Below are 16,248 nucleotides of genomic sequence, written 5' to 3' on the forward strand. Positions count from 1 at the left end.
TTATTCTCATACGTCCCTCGTAAATGACGAGATTCAAAGTAAACACATGAATTTATTAGATGGAATGTACATGTAAGTTACCTATTACCAACTCAATTTAGATTGGATACGTACCTAGTGTTCTTTATCAATCTCACCCCTTAATCCTTATAATCATATATCAAATCCAAGGACGTCATATATAACAATCGATAAATTCTTATGTTTGCAATGAGAATTGAGAACACATGCTTCATAACAGACATCAACACGGTTCGTGTATACAAGCTAAAACTAGAGGGAGAGGATCAGATAACTACTGTTGGTGAAACACACACAGACACACTGTATATGAAATTGGCACATAGCCATCGTTCATGTGCATATCACCACCCCTGCGCGTGCATCGAAATTGAGCTGAGCAAACAGGGCCAACTGCTGGCACGTTGCTACCTCAGTAGTTTACAGATTGCAAGTACAGAAATTGCTATAGATCGAGTCATTGAGACGTTCAGATATTTGTTGAAAACCACCGATAAAAATTATATAGTTAATTCATTTAGTGTCTGGTTGAAGATATTAAGGCATGGCTGGAGAGATCCATTTCGTCGGTTTCTTAAATATAAATATAAAAATATTGGGACCCCAGTCTCTCTCCTACTTCACAGCCGCGCTGCATCTCATGCTCTCACTACATCTGGAAATCTACATTTCCTTTCCTTCTCATTTCATTTCTTAAAAAAAAAAACTAATTTCTTTGCATAGCTTCAAGCCTTCAATTCTTACAAGGCCCGTCTTCTTCTTTCTGCCTTATATGCCAACACAGTACCTTTTTTTGCAGTTGTTCTTATACGACTCACATGGCGGCACACTAGATCAATCCATATTGCTTGCTTATTCGTAAACACATAATTATTATGGATGACTAATTGACTATTAGATTATCAATTCAAAGAATGTTCATGATCTGATAAAAGAACGGAAACAGAGACACAAATGATTTTCAAGAAGATGACAGCCTGGGCTTCGCAGCAATTGCTCCGAAATTCTTCAATTCTACCTCACATCTCTGTAAAGGTAAGAAAGCTGGGGAGATGAATCGATCAGAAAAGCTTTGATTTCCTCAAGAAGGAAATATCGAGAACTGATAGATGGGAGAAATGGAAACATAGCAACTTCTTTAGTTTCTTTAATATGACGGTGTTAGAGCTCAGTTAAAGGCAAGGACAGGTGACAAACTGACAATAAAAAGGAAAAGACGGCATAAAGAATTTGGGGAGATCCCGTGATTTCATCAGTCTCAAACACATTTATAGGAAAACAATTTTTTTTTTACAGCTAAATTTGCGCACTAGGGTCATGATGCTGATGATGTTTGTCTTTTTGTTTAACTATTTACCGACTTTTATGTTCTCAACGTTTCATTTGAATTTGCTTAAGCACCACGTTATCATATCCCTTTTATAGAGAGAAAATTTATTTACTCATGAACGGAAACAAACTCAGAAAGAAGAGAAATGTGGATGCATGAGATTAACTTATCCCAATTTAATTCTAGGTCATCGAAAGTTGAATTACACATTCCAATCTAGAACACGCCTTATTGTAAAAAAGAATCTAGAATAAAATTCACCTAATTTTGGATTCCATTTATCTTGCAGTGAAATTAATTAACAGCATAAGAACACTAATTTCCTGAAAGATGATGGAATTAGGAACAAATCAAACTGCAAGCTTCATAAAACCAAATAAGTACACAACATATATATAAAAGCTACTACATTTGGCACTTGATGACCCAATCTCAAGTACTCATGATCGTGGAACATCAACGCATATATAGATCCCGTGCATACGTACTTTTACTCATATTTCCCTTCTAATCTTTTGTGGAAAGATACATTATTCATATACACGATGTAATCTAATCTTCATAAAGCATCGGTCTGCCTTCAGTTTCCTCCCCCACCACCTCGTCCGCCACGGCTTCCTCCTTGACCGCCACCTCCATCTCCGTATCCGCCGCCGCCTCCTCCTTTACCGCCTCCATGTCCGCCACCTTGTCCACCCCTGCCTCCTCCTTTACTGCCTCCATGTCCTCCACCTTGTCCGCCGCCGCCTCCTCCTTTACCCCATCCATGTCCGCCACCTTGTCCGCCACCGCCTCCTCCTTTACCCCCTCCTTGTCCTCCACCTTGTCCGCCGCCGCCTCCTCCTCCTTTACCCCCTCCATGTCCTCCACCTTGTCCGCCGCCGCCTCCTCCTTTACCCCCTCCATGTCCGCGTCCTTGTCCACCTCCACCACCTTTCCCGCTTCCTTGTCCATCGCCACCACCTTTCCCGCCTCCTTGTCCACGACCACCACCTCCGTATCCACCGGCACCGCTTGATAGGAGCATAATTATGCGATAATAATGTTGTTAATTCCCATATTTACTTTGTTAGTTTATCTTATTTTCTGGTTAATTTAGTTGTTTTTATGTTTATTAGGTTTTCCGAAGTAAGGAAAGAAATAAGAGCAAAAGGAAGGAGATATGTGCAATTGATGGAGAATTGTGGACTCTTTATGAATCAAGGAAGTTTAAGGCAATATGAAGGAAAATATATTCAGCAATTAATTCTCTTGGTTGCTCCTATTGGATAGAAGGATGTCAATGAATCCTAAATCAATCAGAACATAACAAGGGGATTACCGTTGAAGCCAAGGAGGGAGAGTCCCAAAAGGAAAGAAGGAAATAGTTACAAACTGAATAAAATCTCTCCTTGGGTGTGGAAGAACCAGATCATCTCACATACGAAGAAGCATAGACGCACCAGAGCTGGAGGAGAACCAAGACTGCATAATCACACCATAAACGATCGATCGTTGGAATTCCCGAGATCGATCGCTGATCCGTATTTTCCAATTTTCTGATTTTTGTTGTCTTCTTTCTCCATGAACTCCTTTGTGTTTTTGATTCCCATTATGTGTAACTAAATTTCCAGTAGCTAGGGGGCAGTTGAAGCCCCTAGACATGATCCATAACATGCTTTGACATTCAATTTGTTTTCCAATTAATAAAGTTGAGGCTTTGTTTACCGATTTCTCATTGATGAATTCTATGTTTGTATGCTTTGGAGGCCTACTTAGTATGCATGCTAGGGTTCTAATACTTTGATTGTTTGATGCCTGGATCAATAGTTGGATTCCTCAAATTGTCTAGAGAAGTAATGGTTAGTTTTCACTAGCAAGTAAACAAAACCCTAGGTTTAGCAAGGCTCTAAGTTATTTGTGATGCCTAGTGATTGCTCAAACTCTTTTTAGACTTAATGATCTCTACATGTTTAATCTAATAAGCGTACCTTTAGGTTGCATTGCTTGGGAATAGTCTAGGTGTAGAGCACTTCCTGCCTAGCGTACAAAGTAAGAAAGAGTAATAGGTTGTGTTCAAGCGTACCGAGCCAATCTGAGTGTCTTCAACTAAGTTAATTGGTAGTAAATTGGACAAAGTGTGTTGTGTGTGATTGTTGGGGGTGGATACTTCCTTCCTAGCTAGTTTCATTATCTTGATCTCAACCATTTTCAAATCAGCTTTTCTTTACTTTACGTTCTGTTCTCTGTTTTCCCATATTTATTTAATATAGAAAATCAACTCCGAAATTCACCAAATTTTGTGTGCTGGACGCCTTGTGTGTCTAGTACGTCTCTGTAAATTTTCATCTTTTTCTGGGTTGTTTTGGTTAGATTCGTAGTTTGTCTTTTGACTTCTGTTCAGTAGGAACTGCAGTCACGTTTTTGTGACTTTTGTTGAAGCACTTAGTTTAACTTAGTCCTCTGCGGGAGACCCTTATTTCTCTATACTACGATTGACATATTTGCAGGAGAATAAGGAAAATCAATAGCTTTTAAACTTAGCTATCACCGCTGCCTTGGCTTACTGCTTTTGATTCTTTTGTTTCGTCTTCTGCATAAAATGAGGGTTGTTTAAGATGATGTTGATTTAGGAAGAAGAAAACGGGCATGTTAATTTTCTCTGACTCACGTGTTTGTGGGATGACTACTTCATCAGTCGCAGTCACACGACGCTCACCGGCGTAGCTATGAGAGCGACCAAGAGCACCATTGAGACTGCAATCGTCTACTGCACACATACACACATTAACATTATATGCGTGCAGTTTATACATAACTAAACCAAAAGGAAATTTGATCAATGCATTGAAATAACCTCGCTCCTCATCTTTGGGAACTATCCGACCAGCTGCCACTGCCGAAAAGACAAGACCAAGCACAAGCAGGAGACGTAGGAAAACAAGGAGCTTGAAACTCATTTTTCCGGGCAACATACTGAACCTATATATTTGAGGTCGAACTACTTCTGATCTAGTACTGTGTGATACAGAGGCTTTGCTTGACGTTATTTATAGTAAGGAGGGGGTAGTAAAATACGAATGCAAATAAGTAGGTGGTTACTTGCGCACTTGGGACACAGGTCTTGAGCACTTTGCCACATAACCCCTGTGCAGGCGAAGACCACCACCTCCCTTGAACGGAAACATAGTAAACCGAGACGTGTATCCTGACTTTCTAGTCGTCGCACTCACGTGAATAACTTATATTAAATAGAATAAAATAATGTGATAACTTATTTGTACTATTATTAAGATAATAGAGTTTGTTAGTCAAAATAGAAAATTTTGACAGAAATGACTTTAAAAGATTAAAAAAATTTGAGAAGTAATTACATCACAAGGACAATTTTAACATTTTTAAAAAAAAATTTATTAAAAAAAAATTCATAACCCACTTTTCTCTCCCATTATCTTTTACTAGCCTTCCTGCACGCGCGATGCGCGTGCGGAAGGGCCGCGCTCTCGCGTGCGTATTGTCCCTCTTTTACTCCGCATATTTGAAATGTTATTCATGAGTGCAATATAATTTCTGTGTTGCATATTACCTAACTCTTACCCCATATAGATATTATAAAATATTGTATATGTCTTTAGCAATCCATTAATAAAAAACATAAAACTTTGTACAAAAATATGCGCTGGTATATTTAAAGGAAAAGATGCAGAGCTTAAGAGTTCATACTGTGCATGCTTATTTTTGTTCCACTCTTTCAAAATAAGGTCACTGAGATAATAATGTTCATTTTTACTGATTTTCCCATGCGCCATGTGAGTGCGAAATGGCCGCGCTCGCGCGTATTTGTTTTATTTTTTTTAGTCTATTTGTTTGTTTTTTTTACCAAAAATCAAACAAACAATTTATGTGTATCGTGTGTGAGAATTCTTTTTCTTTTACACATTCGCCAAAATTTTGTTTTGCATCGTGTTAAGACGGTAACTTATCTCTTAGCTCTTTTTTTTTTTGCTGCGTCGACCCATATATTAAATTTTATGTTATTGAGGAAGGCTACTCTCAAAGTGGAATGCTATTTGCATACACGAAACTACGGTCAAACAGCTTTCTTTAGCTCAAGATGAATGAACCATAGGTCGTAAAGTTGAGTGTGGTACTTAGCAGAATTTTAACTTGTTAGAGAGAAAATCATTCCACTTTAAATTATGTAATTGTTTCTTTTGTCTCCCTCTCCTGTATAAATTTTTTCTAAGTTGTGTCTATGGTTATTATTCAATTTTGTTCTTTTGCCTATCATTACACCAAAATAAAAAATTACATACAATTTCATAACCTAATACAAATTGTATCCAGTCATACACGGTATGTATGTCAATAGGGATAAAAGGAAAAATCTTTCACAAATTAGGACTGTGAAAGAACGTGAAAATCTTTCTCAGAAAAGCTAATTAAAAAGATTCAATTGCTCAATTGGTTTACCCAAGTAGGATCCAAATTACAAATCGCACATCCAGCACATTTTTTTTCGAACATTTTACGTAGTGGCAGCCCTTTGAGCAGCCAAGTTTTCTCTTGTTCCCATCTACAATGGACAGCTCAATACCTTCTACTCGAGAAGGAACACTCCAAGGCCTTGTACCCTTACAGATGCTGAACACATTACTGAGCCATGGAAGGCCCAAATAATCATATATAGCCCTGAATATATGCTTCTACATATCAATGACTTAAATACGTCCACCGTGTCTTGTGTCTTCCACCAGTGACCACGACAACATTCCCATCATCAAACTGAAGGAATGAAACTGTTTTGAGATCCTGTTGTGTCTTAAGATGACCATAGAACTCAAACAAAAAGGTTGCGTGAAACTGTGATGAAAACACATTTACTCCTCAATACCCAATTCCAAAAATCAAAAACAAAAAACAAAATGCACATGCTTACAGAAATTAAAACATCAACCCCAACCAAGTAGTAGATTTCATTGTTGGGTCCATATCACAAAAGCTTGAAATGGATAATCTATGCAGCCTTACAACACCATTTCACCACCTGTTATTCAATACTACTGCAAAATTATAAATTCGGAAAATTAGAAAAGAAAGCAAAACCACTCCTTTAGAAAAGATATAGATGTATACGATAATATGAATAACTACATGTACCTTTTACCATGTAAAAGTAAATGGATTCTCACCAATATATTAGCTAATTGCATACATTTTAGAAAGATATTACATTCACTGAAAATTATACACCAATTTTGATAGCAACTTAGACATGAGCAGCATCAAGGACAAAAGAACACACAGTAAAAAAAAAAAAAAAAGCCAAAGAAAAGAAATTAATGAAAGGGAGCAAAATTTATCCCCAAAGTAGTTTATACTCCTTTTTGGTCTTCAATTCCTCTGTTCCATCCCATTCCCTCATAATCTGCACGGGAATAACCAAAAACTCTTTAGAAGCCAAGAACCAAGAGCCTAAACTCTTTCAATTTTAATACCAACAAACTACTATAAGAAGGACAACTAATTGAGAAAAAAGAAAAAAAAAGGCTAATGCGCATCAAACTAAGCAAGTAACTGAACAAAATGGCTTCGTTACCTCTTATAGACTATCATCTGTATCAAGAATCACCAAAATATGCCAAAGTCCTGCATCTACACTTCGATGAAAGAAACATTAAGGAGAACAATAACAATACCTTCACCCGAAGAACAACCAAAACATTGAATTACTATGTCAAATATATTGAATAATTTTCAATTATTGGGTAGTACACCCAAGGCGCTGCAGCAATAAAAGTATCAGGTTCCAATATCTCCTTAATGTGCTCCCAGAAAGACGAACCAAGAAGACTGCCAACAGATCAGAAAATCAAAAGACAGTAATAGTAAACTTTGATAAGAAGAAAAAAAAAAGCTACAATCTTTCATTAATACATTAGAATCAGCTGAAAAATGAGGAAGGAGACACTCAAGATAAACTGACGGAATTTAAAAAAAGCCTTGACAGTTTAATTCGGTTTCACCTAGACCAATTCTATAGTCGGACAGCAAACAATTTCTTGGTATTAGAGTACTACCACTTCTTGTAACCATACGGACACAAATCGTTGAAATTCAAAATCTGGAAACAATTATCAAGGCTGACCTCTACTGAATCCGCAACACCGTCGCTCGAGTTGATACCTGTTTTACTCTGCCTTTTGTGTTTGATTGAGAATCCGCTCTGCCCACAATACCTAACAGCGATAATCCAATTCCAATGAGTAATAGAGAAAACCAAATATAACAGAAATAGAATACCCAAATCAATGGAAAACAAAATCTGAAAATCATCGATTTTGATTCTAATTTTTTCCTCTTTCTGGGTTTGATTTTGCTCTGCTCCTCTTTCCCTTCTCTCCTTTTATATGAACCGTAAATTGAGAGTGGGGTGAATAGTGAGGAAGCCATATCCACTCCGATCATCTCCCACGTCCGCCTTCAGTCTCCAATCGTGCGCCCTGGCAGTCGTTCTTCTAAGAGATCGCGATAACTGCCGACAATTTCTGTTTTCTCCAATGATTCCATATTTATATTTTCTAATTTGTATTTTACGTTGTTATCCCTCGTTGATAATTTTCATTTAAGTTGAACTGTTCTTGATGGGTAATATGAGGAGCTCACTTTTTGGTGAAGCTGTTGACACCAAAACAGGCGCTTCCATTTCTAATAGTAGAGATCTGCAATAACTGTTTTCTTTTTTATTTTCTGAAGAACAAAAAAATACTTAGCACATAGCCACATACGGAGCATGTGTGGAGAAAGACTAGTATTAAATTAAATAAAGTACCTATAACTGTTGAAATTCTTTAACTATTATCAACTCAGTTTAGATTGGATACCCAGAGTTCTTTCTCATCCCTTGATCCTTATATCAAATCCAAGGTTACATATAACGATCAATAAATTGTTATTTTTGCAATGAGAATTGAAAACACATGCTTCATAATAAACATCATCACGGTTCATGTATACAAGCTAAACCTTATAGGGAGAGGATCAGATAATTAACTATCGTAGTAAAATATATATAGGATGCCATGTCGCCATATAATATACAATATATTAGATTCCATATATTTTGTGCATGTAACACTCACTTGGCTGTTGTAGGAATTGGCACATAGCCATCGTTCATGTGCATATCACCGCCCCTGCGCGTGCATCGAAATTGAGCTGAGCAAACAGGGCCAACTGCTGGCACATTTTTTTGATGACACCAACTGCTGGCACGTAGCTACCTCAGTATTTTGCAGATTGCAAGTGGGCAATGATATAGGCCTCAATGAGGCCTAAGATTTGTGGCCTCAAATCCTAGGTGTCATGCTATGTAAGCAAATATAAATTTTATTTTTAATTCCACATAATATATCTTGCCACATCATACTATTGCAACACCAACTCTACCCTTTTATACTTCCTTTTAGATGTTAGGGGGTGAATTAATTACAATAATGAATTTAATTAGGTGACGAAAAAAAAAGATAAGCTATTAATTATGTATTAATTTAAGAGATTTTTTTTTTGAAACGGTATTAATTTAAGAGATATGTCTACAAATTTTTTGACCAATATTTTTCTTAATTTAATTAAATTCTTTCCTATAATTTTTCTTTCCAAATAGTATTAATATATTGAATTAGGTGTCAAGAAATAGGCATTAACTTTTCTTTCCAAACATTGATTAATTTCATCCAAAAAACTAGCATTAATAAATTGATTTTGGAAAATACATATGTCTAAATTAAGAGGTAAGAAAAAATTTCATGTTAGTAACAGCCATTAATTATCATCTACAATCTAAATATATGGGGGAAAAAAAAAAAACTCAAATATAATTTAAACCCTAGCTACATAAAGAGAAAAAAATGAACAAAAGAATATATATATATATATATATATATATATATATATATATATATATATATATAATCGTATGAATATGTATTTTTCACACTATATATATTTTCAAAATTTACAAGAATCCAACAAAGGTTGAATTCATATGCATGTGTTAAGCAAATCTATTGTGATCGAATGTATGTGCAAATCCATTGACTGAATTACATGAAATTTTTCTATTCTTGATTGGAGAAAAAAATTGTTATTGAAATCTAAGCATGAGTGTAATGAAAAGAAAAAATGCAAAAAAAAAAAAAAAAACTAAAATATTTTTTAGAAAGCCAAAATAACATAGTCATCAGATTTTGGAAGGATAAAATTGTATTTTTCTCAAGAGTTACATAGCATGATTTGAAAAATAGTTGATGTGTGTAGGTGACATGACATGACACCTAAGATTGAGGCCAAAAATCTTAGGCCTCATTGAGGCCACAAATCATTTTCCATTGCAAGTATATAAATTGCTATAGATAGAGGCGTTAAGAGTTAAGACACTTGTCGAAAACGACAGACAAAATTAGTTAATGCATTTCTCTAGTTGAAGATTTTAAGGCATAGCTGAGGCAATCGATTTCGTCGGTTTTTTTCTTTCTTTTTGGCAATGATTCCATCATGGAAATTATATTTATAGAAAAAGCAAACTTTTTTAACCATTTATTTATGTATGTCGGTGCATTGAATCCTCCCTCCAATTTCAAACATATTTATAGAAAAAGCAAACTTTTTTGCAAATAAGCTTGCGCACTTGTCATGATGCTGGAGATGTTTCTCTTTGGTGTAACAGTTTAACTATTTGACCATTTATGTGTTCTCAACGTTTCATTTAAATTAGTTGGGAAAAAGAAGCTATCTTCCTAGTTCTGTTTTGTAATTTTCTTTCTTCATTAAAAAAAAAAAAATTAGTTATCTGCCTAATGAATATGCGTCATCTCGGACACTTCTCTTCCGTTGCCTAGTCTTTATAAATAATTAGATTTGGTCTGCAAGCAACACAATTTGGGTTTACTGCTTAAGCAACACGTCACAAAATTTAAGTGAAGTGTGTATTTACCAACATGTTATCATATTCCTAATTATATATAAGAAGAGATATAATTTATTTAGGACGACTATATATGGGTTTGAAGAAAAGTACTCATGAACACCAACAAAATAAAAAGAAAGAGAAGAAATGTGGATGCATGAGATTAACTTGCTCCCAGTTTAATTCTTTTTTTTTTTTAAAGGAGTTTGTAAATCAGCCTAGCAGCTGGAAGGCTCAGCCCCACACTCAGTTTAATTCTTGGTCTTCAAAAGTTGAATTTACACATTCCAGTCTAAAAGTCACCTGATTGCCAGAGGAATAAAAACTCACCAAATTTTGAATTCCACTATTCTTGCAGTGTAATTAAACAAAAATAATTTAAAATTCTATGCAACAACATTTTTATTTTATTTTTAAGAATAATAATTCTATGCCAAAACATAGTATCACTAGTTTCCCGACAGATGATGGAATTAGAAACGTATCAAAATGCTAGCTTCATAAAACCAAGTACACAAAATATTAAAGCTACTACTTGTGGCACTTGACTCAGTCTCACGTATTCATGATCGTGGTTCATCTACGCAGATATAGATCCCATGCATATATACATACTTTTACTCATATTGCCCTCCTAATCTTTTGTGGAAATACAATATAGATCCCATGCATATATACAATCTTTTTACTCACGTATGGGCCACCCTATGCAGCAGACAAGGATGCTTTTTGGCACTCCTGGAATACAAGAAGTAGAGGTGATAATAATCCTTGGGTAGTAATTGGGGACATGAATGAGATGTTGAGCCAGTGGGAGAAAGAAGGCGGGGTCCCATGGAGTACAAACAGGAGGAACTACCTTAGATCTTTCTTGAACTCTAATGCCCTACTCGATGTCGGCTTTATCGGTCAAAGCTTCACTTGGGCCAGGAAGGAAGGGGATACCATTGTGCTTCAGGAGAGGTTGGATAGAGGCTTAGTAGATGAAAATTGGTTCCTTGCTTGGCCGGACACCTCACTAACTCATCTCACCAGAATTGGTTCGGACCATAACCCAATTCTCCTTAGTACGCACCCCACTGCCGGTAGAGGTAAGCCTACCTTCAGGTTTGAGGCTTCATGGACTGCTGAAAGGGAGATGGACCCACTAATTCAGGAGTGTTGGGCGGACTGCCCTAACTCCTCCAGTATCAAGAATTGGACGGACAACCTTAACAGATGTAGAACTCGCCTTAGAAGCTGGAGTAGCAAGAGATTCCCCAAGTGTAATAGAAAGGTGATAAAAGACTCCCTTCTGGAGTTGGAAGATCTCCAAACTCATTGCCCTTATACTAGTTCAGTTCGCCAACAAGAATTATCCTCTACTCTAGCAGAACATTGGGTCCGGGCAGAAGTTTACTGGCAACAAAGATCTAGGGTGAATTGGCTAAAATCGGGGGACTCAAACACCAGGTTTTTCCACCTCTCCACTATCCACAGAAGGCAAAGAAATAGAATTTTGAAGATCCAAAATGAGGATGATGTTTGGGTAGTAGGTGAAAACCTGATCAGGAGGGAGTTTGAATCTCAATTCAAGCGTGTCTTTACCGGTACGGGTATTCGGCAGTGGGGGGGAGTTTTTGATGGGATCACCAGCCCAGTCACCACTGACATGAATCAAGATCTTATTGCTCCGATAACTTTGGATGAGGTAATGGAGGCTACACACCAACTGGGGGCACTAAAGGCTCCAGGCCCTGATGGTTTCCCTGGCCTTTTTTTACCACAAATACTGGAGAATTGTTCAAGGGGTTGTGTGGGCTGCAGCTAAGGACTTTAAGGAAGGTCGGGTCAGACTCCATGATTTAAATAGGACTCACATTGTCCTGATTCCTAAAATCCCCAACCCCGAAAAAACAACACATTTTAGGCCCATCAGCCTTTGCAATAATTCATATAAGATCCTATCGAAGCTTCTTGCAAACAGACTGAAGGCTATCTTACCACACCTCATCTCCCCAAATCAGAATGCTTTTGTGCCAGAGAGAATAATCCAAGACAACATTTTGCTAGCTCATGAGTCTTACCATTATCTCAAGCTTAAGAGGGATGGAGAGATTCATGAACTAGGATTGAAATTGGATATGAATAAAGCATATGATCGGGTGGAGTGGGATTTCTTAGAAGCTGCCCTAGTTCGTTTTGGATTTCACCGGTCCTGGATTAATCTGATTATGGCCTGTGTTACAACAGTTTCTTTCTCTATTGTACTCAATGGCAAACCTGGGAAATTCTTCTCCCCCACTAGGGGCCTACGGCAGGGGGACCCCCTGTCACCCTATCTTTTCCTTTTGGTGAGTGAAGTACTTTCTCTAAGGCTTACCAAAGCTGTTAGGGAGCATTCTCTACTGGGCATCAAGTTGAGCAGGAGCTGCCCCACTCTCTCCCACCTTTTCTTTGCTGATGATGCCTTATTCTTTCTAAAGGCCACTCTCTCTAATTGTTGGCAGCTTTTGTTGATTTTCAAGGACTATTGCTTAGCTTCGGGTCAAGCTATCAATAATGAGAAGTCTAGTGTGTACTTTTCCCCTAATACCCCTTCTCAAATGGCTAGGCTGATGAGTGCGTTATTGGGGTTTATGGATGTCAAAAATCCGGGGATCTATTTGGGATTGCCTACAATGTGGGGAAAGTCAAAGAAAGCGGCTCTATCCTATATAAAAGAAAGGGTGAATAGAAAGCTGGAGGGCTGGAAACAAACAACATTATCTCTTGCAGGAAGAGAAACACTCCTGAAATCAGTGGCCCTAGCAATTCCAGCCTATCCTATGAGTTGTTTTCTGCTACCAAAAGGTTTCTGTAATGAAATTAACTCAGCCCTGGGGAACTTCTGGTGGGGGTCTGGTCACAATGGAAACAAAATTCACTGGAAAAGCTGGGACTATTTATGTTTACCTAAGTCCGAAGGGGGAATGGGCTTCAGGGATTTATACCAATTCAATTTGGCACTTCTGACCAAGCAATGCTGGCGGCTTATCCATGAACCCCAGTCTCTCTGGGCTCAAGTTTTAAAAGCAAGGTATTTCCCTAACTGTAGTTTTTTTGAAGCTGTAAAAGGCTACAGAGCCTCTTGGAATTGGTCCAGCTTGCTGGCAGCTAGGTGTTAAGGGTTAAAAGTGTAATTAGACAAATAGGTATAAACACAAAGAATACTGTAGCTATAGGCACATTTTGTATTCGACAGATTCACTTTTGGTAATATAGCTCTGTTTTCTTCTCCCTTCCTCTTCTCACTTTTCCTTCTTCTTCAAATTTCTTCAAGTTTCTCTGTAAAGCTATCATGGCATCAAGAGCCAGGTTCTGATCGGGACCGGGTTTCATTATCGAAGCACCGGAATCTTTGTTGGAGCTCTAGCTACTCAAGCAAAGCTTACTTTTTTGGTGTCTGTAGATTTTGTGTGATCGTTCTTGAGATAAGCTCAATTTCATAGTTCTGCGATTTGGTTTTGTCAAGATTTGGTGAGATATATCAATGATTTGTTGAAGAATTCTAGTACAAAAGCATACTTTTAGTGATTGAAGCAAGTTATTTCTAGTTATTTGATCTGGAAAGTTGAAAGTGAAGAATTGAAACCCTAGCTTTTTCGATTGAGGAAATTCAAGACTCAGATTTGTTGCTCTCTTCTCTGTGTGAAAGATAGTCGATATTACATACTATTCAAGCCATCATTTTATTACCTGTGTTCGATTTTGTGTTTACTTGAAGCTACTCATCTTAGCATACAGTCTTTTGGTTCACTTTCAATCTCTACTTACTCTTGTGTACTCTGATCTTCAGAAATTTGGGGAGTTTGATTAGTAGTGTGAAAATTTAAAAGAGCATCTCTGAACTCTTGAGATTTTGGGGATAATTGAAGCAACTCAGTTTTATTGGTTTTCTTGTGAAGAAGTTGAAGGCTTGGAAATTGAGTATATCCAGATTTTCTCTGTTTGGTTTTCTTGCTCTCATATCATGAATACTAGTCGATTGGATGATTGTCTCCTTTCCAACTTCTGCAATCTCATCACTCTACAGTTAGATGATACTAACTATGTCACATGGAGATTCATGCTAGAGTCAATGTTGGTAGGGTGTGATCTAATGGGATATATTGATGGGTCTGTGCCTTGTCCTCCAAAATACAAAAGCACAGAGGCTGGTACTACTCCTGAGTTTACACAAGAGTATGAGGATTGGAGGAAGACTGACTCTGCCTTGATTACTTTACTAGCTGCTACTTTGTCATCAGATGCTCTTTCATTCATTGTTGGGAGTAAAACCTCAAAAGAAGTTTGGTTTTTGCTTGAGGAGAGATATGCTAAACTTTCAAAGTTCAAAGCTTTCGACCTTCAGAACTCTATGCAGAAAATTCAGAAAGGTAATGATAGCATTGACAAGTATATGGAGCGGTTTAAAACTATTCGAGACAAACTTTCATTAGCTGGAGTTTATATTTCTGATGAAGATATAGTTACTCTGATCTTGAATGGATTGCCTATTGATTTCTTAACCATAAAGATTGTCATCAGAGCTAGTAAGACGCCGATCACTCTAAGCCAGCTTCGCACACTATTATTGGATTTTGAGTCTGACATTGTTCGAGAATCAAGCTCCCTTGCTTCTACTCCCGTGACTACATCTGTTGTTAATCATGTGAACCAATCTCTTGGTACACTTCTTAATCCTGATGGAAATTTTGTTCACACCTCACCATATTTGCCTACTGGTTTTTCTCAACATCTTGGTGACTTTAATCCTGCTAGTGTAGCTATTCATTTTAATTGCTCTACTCCTGGTAGCACAAACACATATAATATGCCTACACACTACAATGCATATAATATGTCTCCTGTTAGCACAAGTCAAGTTGGATATGCTTCACCACCAACCACTATGTCAACCAACTTTGGATTTGTGAAACCTCCTGACGTACCTGCTACAAATGCATATCAGTCAACATTTACAACCAGTCTTGCGGTCCACAATCTTGAGTACCCTCAATATCCTGCTCATAATTTCAATGGATCATTTATTCCCCCATCTGGATTTGTGACTCAAAATGGAGGTCTACATGGTAACTTTGGTACCAACAATGGAAGCAGTTTGTCTCAGGAATTTAACTCAATGCAACCTGGAGATGAACAGTTTGTAATGAAAGTTTCAAACAATATGATTGCTTTGATAATTGGCAAGGGGTTTGAGACTATTAAGAATATGCAAACCAAGTCAGGATCTCGTATTCGGATTGTACCATTGCACCTTCCTCCTGGTGATAAGTCAACTGAGAGATCAATATATATAAATGGAGGTAAAGAGCAAATTGAGGCAGCCAAAGAATTGATAAACGAAGTAATCAGTGAAAAGCGTTTATTAAATGCATCTGGAACCAATAGCTATATGCAGCAGCCATCCTATCCCAATGATAAAGTTACTAAAGCTGGATTTAATAGCAACTCTCAGAGTGTTTACTTTCCTTGTGATATTTGTCAAATATGCTCACAGTTTGGTCACTTTGCTAAAACTTGTCCTCAAAGATCTGCCCCTAGGCAAGTTATTGCTTATGGATCTTATATGCAGTGTCGTTTTTGTTCCAAGACAGGTCATAGTGCAGCTGAATGTCTTTGTAAGCATAAATATGCCTATCAACCAACACCTCAAGCTGTGGTTACTTCCTTCTCAACTCAAACTATGCCAGCATCATCCTATCAATCTCAACAAGAATTTTGGCCGGCTGATACTTGTCCTCTAGCTGAGTTCAATGCCAAGAGTCTAACTCAAGGTTCCTGTATAGCCTTGAAGTCATTTAATTCTGTAGCAACCTGATGTTAGCTTCCCTCCCATCAGCTTGAGGGGGGGTGTTAAGGGTTAAAAGTGTAATTAGACAAATAGGTATAAACACAAAGAATACTGTAGCTATAGGCACATTTTGTA

The 16,248-nt window shown here is 37.4% G+C and overlaps 1 long non-coding RNA gene across 1 annotated transcript; it reads right to left on the reverse strand.

Annotated features, from left to right (window-relative positions):
- Positions 1–5,757: 5,757 nt before the first annotated feature.
- On the reverse strand, positions 5,758–7,867 carry LOC133743843 (uncharacterized). Its single transcript, XR_009863285.1, has 3 exons — positions 7,479–7,867; positions 6,930–7,183; positions 5,758–6,758 (listed from the first exon to the last, which is right to left on the reverse strand). It is a non-coding gene; the product is annotated as an uncharacterized LOC133743843 (long non-coding RNA).
- Between the last annotated feature and the right edge of the window lie 8,381 nt (positions 7,868–16,248).

This window comes from Rosa rugosa, chromosome 1 (genome assembly GCF_958449725.1).
Source record: "Rosa rugosa chromosome 1, drRosRugo1.1, whole genome shotgun sequence".
Lineage (NCBI taxonomy): Eukaryota > Viridiplantae > Streptophyta > Magnoliopsida > Rosales > Rosaceae > Rosa > Rosa rugosa.